This window comes from Lampetra planeri, unplaced genomic scaffold (genome assembly GCF_965212315.1).
Source record: "Lampetra planeri unplaced genomic scaffold, kcLamPlan1.2.h2 scaffold_1680, whole genome shotgun sequence".
In the NCBI taxonomy this organism is placed as follows: Eukaryota; Metazoa; Chordata; class Hyperoartia; order Petromyzontiformes; family Petromyzontidae; genus Lampetra; species Lampetra planeri.
In genome coordinates this window covers 10,001-15,000 of record NW_027614414.1, presented here as the reverse complement: position 1 = coordinate 15,000, position 5,000 = coordinate 10,001, and positions in this window count along the sequence as shown.

The following is a 5,000-nucleotide window of genomic DNA, read 5'->3' as shown; positions in this document are numbered from 1 at the left end:
ACCCAAAGCTCCGGGAACGTGAGCGACGCAAGACGAATGGGCATTTTAAAGCAGATCTATGGCAGTTACTGACAGTGCCTGGCGTGGGTTACTTGTCTCCGTTGTCGAGAGGGGAAGACGACCCATGTATATGTAAAGGGCGATTTTTTTAGCAACCGTTAAGGCTGTTTTTCCCCTTCACTTGTATCGAGAGGGAAGCAAAGAACATGTATGGCGTGTACGTTTTTTTACGAATTTTCATTAGCAATCTAACGACATGAATTGCGAAGACGTTTTTTGAACAATTGTATTCCTTTCCCAAAACATCGAGTGTTAGTGTATAAAACCGCTAGAGAAAATAAATTGGCAGGCGAAACTTAAAAAGGAGAGACCCATGAACAGCATGGCCAGGCGGCTCACCTCGACGTTTTTCCCCCGAGCAAAGTCCGCCGAGACCCCCTGTATCCCACGGGGATGTACTGGCGTGCACTTAAAGGTTGATGCCGCTCTGTTACTTGGGAAACGAACCACAAGCCAAATCCAGCTAATTTGTGAATGACTTAGCTCTCCTGCTTTCTCGAGAACGTGCTTTTTTCGTCGGATGAAACTTCCACAGGCTTTTCCAGCAGATTTGCACCTGCACTCAAAAAAGTCAAAATTTTTACACATAGACCCCATCAAACGGGAGAAATTGGCCCGGATTGCTCTCATGTGCGTTACGGGGCATCGTTTCTCTCGCGCCGAATTCTCTCGAGCTGGGAAATCGCTCATTTTTGCGTCGCCAAATATCGTACGAACGCCGTGAAACTTCCACAGGCTTTTTCAGCAGATTTGCACGTGCACTCAAAAAAGTCAAAATTTTTACACATAGACCCCATCAAACGGGAGAAATTGGCCCGGATTGCTCTCATGTGCGTTACGGGGCATCGTTTCTCTCGCGCCGAATTCCATCGAGCTGGGAAATCGCTCATTTTTGCGTCGCCAAATATCGTACGAACGCCGTGAAACTTCCACAGGCTTTTTCAGCAGATTTGCACCTGCACTCAAAAAAGTCAAAATTTTTACACATAGACCCCATCAAACGGGAGAAATTGGCCCGGATTGCTCTCATGTGCGTTACGGGGCATCGTTTCTCTCGCGCCGAATTCTCTCGAGCTGGGAAATCGCTCATTTTTGCGTCGCCAAATATCGTACGAACGCCGTGAAACTTCCACAGGCTTTTTCAGCAGATTTGCACGTGCACTCAAAAAAGTCAAAATTTTTACACATAGACCCCATCAAACGGGAGAAATTGGCCCGGATTGCTCTCATGTGCGTTACGGGGCATCGTTTCTGTCGCGCCGAATTCCATCGAGCTGGGAAATCGCTCATTTTTGCGTCGCCAAATATCGTACGAACGCCGTGAAACTTCCACAGGCTTTTTCAGCAGATTTGCACGTGCACTCAAAAAAGTCAAAATTTGTACACATAGACCCCATCAAACGGGAGAAATTGGCCCGGATTGCTCTCATGTGCGTTACGGGGCATCGTTTCTCTCGCGCCGAATTCTCTCGAGCTGGGAAATCGCTCATTTTTGCGTCGCCAAATATCGTACGAACGCCGTGAAACTTCCACAGGCTTTTTCAGCAGATTTGCACGTGCACTCAAAAAAGTCAAAATTTTTACACATAGACCCCATCAAACGGGAGAAATTGGCCCGGATTGCTCTCATGTGCGTTACGGGGCATCGTTTCTGTCGCGCCGAATTCCATCGAGCTGGGAAATCGCTCATTTTTGCGTCGCCAAATATCGTACGAACGCCGTGAAACTTCCACAGGCTTTTCCAGCAGATTTGCACGTGCACTCAAAAAAGTCAAAATTTTTACACATAGACCCCATCAAACGGGAGAAATTGGCCGGGATTGCTCTCATGTGCGTTACGGGGCATCGTTTCTCTCGCGCCGAATTCCATCGAGCTGGGAAATCGCTCATTTTTGCGTCGCCAAATATCGTACGAACGCCGTGAAACTTCCACAGGCTTTTTCAGCAGATTTGCACGTGCACTCAAAAAAGTCAAAATTTGTACACATAGACCCCATCAAACGGGAGAAATTGGCCCGGATTGCTCTCATGTGCGTTACGGGGCATCGTTTCTCTCGCGCCGAATTCTCTCGAGCTGGGAAATCGCTCATTTTTGCGTCGCCAAATATCGTACGAACGCCGTGAAACTTCCACAGGCTTTTTCAGCAGATTTGCACGTGCACTCAAAAAAGTCAAAATTTTTACACATAGACCCCATCAAACGGGAGAAATTGGCCCGGATTGCTCTCATGTGCGTTACGGGGCATCGTTTCTGTCGCGCCGAATTCCATCGAGCTGGGAAATCGCTCATTTTTGCGTCGCCAAATATCGTACGAACGCCGTGAAACTTCCACAGGCTTTTCCAGCAGATTTGCACCTGCACTCAAAAAAGTCAAAATTTTTACACATAGACCCCATCAAACGGGAGAAATTGGCCCGGATTGCTCTCATGTGCGTTACGGGGCATCGTTTCTCTCGCGCCGAATTCTCTCGAGCTGGGAAATCGCTCATTTTTGCGTCGCCAAATATCGTACGAACGCCGTGAAACTTCCACAGGCTTTTTCAGCAGATTTGCACGTGCACTCAAAAAAGTCAAAATTTTTACACATAGACCCCATCAAACGGGAGAAATTGGCCCGGATTGCTCTCATGTGCGTTACGGGGCATCGTTTCTCTCGCGCCGAATTCCATCGAGCTGGGAAATCGCTCATTTTTGCGTCGCCAAATATCGTACGAACGCCGTGAAACTTCCACAGGCTTTTTCAGCAGATTTGCACCTGCACTCAAAAAAGTCAAAATTTTTACACATAGACCCCATCAAACGGGAGAAATTGGCCCGGATTGCTCTCATGTGCGTTACGGGGCATCGTTTCTCTCGCGCCGAATTCTCTCGAGCTGGGAAATCGCTCATTTTTGCGTCGCCAAATATCGTACGAACGCCGTGAAACTTCCACAGGCTTTTTCAGCAGATTTGCACGTGCACTCAAAAAAGTCAAAATTTTTACACATAGACCCCATCAAACGGGAGAAATTGGCCCGGATTGCTCTCATGTGCGTTACGGGGCATCGTTTCTGTCGCGCCGAATTCCATCGAGCTGGGAAATCGCTCATTTTTGCGTCGCCAAATATCGTACGAACGCCGTGAAACTTCCACAGGCTTTTTCAGCAGATTTGCACGTGCACTCAAAAAAGTCAAAATTTGTACACATAGACCCCATCAAACGGGAGAAATTGGCCCGGATTGCTCTCATGTGCGTTACGGGGCATCGTTTCTCTCGCGCCGAATTCTCTCGAGCTGGGAAATCGCTCATTTTTGCGTCGCCAAATATCGTACGAACGCCGTGAAACTTCCACAGGCTTTTTCAGCAGATTTGCACGTGCACTCAAAAAAGTCAAAATTTTTACACATAGACCCCATCAAACGGGAGAAATTGGCCCGGATTGCTCTCATGTGCGTTACGGGGCATCGTTTCTGTCGCGCCGAATTCCATCGAGCTGGGAAATCGCTCATTTTTGCGTCGCCAAATATCGTACGAACGCCGTGAAACTTCCACAGGCTTTTCCAGCAGATTGGCACGTGCACTCAAAAAAGTCAAAATTTGTACACATAGACCCCATCAAACGGGAGAAATTGGCCGGGATTGCTCTCATGTGCGTTACGGGGCATCGTTTCTCTCGCTCCGAATTCCATCGAGCTGGGAAATCGCTCATTTTTGCGTCGCCAAATATCGTACGAACGCCGTGAAACTTCCACAGGCTTTTTCAGCAGATTTGCACGTGCACTCAAAAAAGTCAAAATTTGTACACATAGACCCCATCAAACGGGAGAAATTGGCCGGGATTGCTCTCATGTGCGTTACGGGGCATCGTTTCTCTCGCGCCGAATTCCATCGAGCTGGGAAATCGCTCATTTTTGCGTCGCCAAATATCGTACGAACGCCGTGAAACTTCCACAGGCTTTTTCAGCAGATTTGCACGTGCACTCAAAAAAGTCAAAATTTTTACACATAGACCCCATCAAACGGGAGAAATTGGCCCGGATTGCTCTCATGTGCGTTACGGGGCATCGTTTCTCTCGCTCCGAATTCCATCGAGCTTGGAAATCGCTCATTTTTGCGTCGCCAAATATCGTACGAACGCCGTGAAACTTCCACAGGCTTTTCCAGCAGATTTGCACCTGCACTCAAAAAAGTCAAAATTTTTACACATAGACCCCATCAAACGGGAGAAATTGGCCCGGATTGCTCTCATGTGCGTTACGGGGCATCGTTTCTCTCGCGCCGAATTCTCTCGAGCTGGGAAATCGCTCATTTTTGCGTCGCCAAATATCGTACGAACGCCGTGAAACTTCCACAGGCTTTTTCAGCAGATTTGCACCTGCACTCAAAAAAGTCAAAATTTGTACACATAGACCCCATCAAACGGGAGAAATTGGCCGGGATTGCTCTCATGTGCGTTACGGGGCATCGTTTCTCTCGCTCCGAATTCCATCGAGCTGGGAAATCGCTCATTTTTGCGTCGCCAAATATCGTACGAACGCCGTGAAACTTCCACAGGCTTTTTCAGCAGATTTGCACGTGCACTCAAAAAAGTCAAAATTTTTACACATAGACCCCATCAAACGGGAGAAATTGGCCGGGATTGCTCTCATGTGCGTTACGGGGCATCGTTTCTCTCGCGCCGAATTCCATCGAGCTGGGAAATCGCTCATTTTTGCGTCGCCAAATATCGTACGAACGCCGTGAAACTTCCACAGGCTTTTCCAGCAGATTTGCACGTGCACTCAAAAAAGTCAAAATTTTTACACATAGACCCCATCAAACGGGAGAAATTGGCCCGGATTGCTCTCATGTGCGTTACGGGGCATCGTTTCTCTCGCGCCGAATTCTCTCGAGCTGGGAAATCGCTCATTTTTGCGTCGCCAAATATCGTACGAACGCCGTGAAACTTCCACAGGCTTT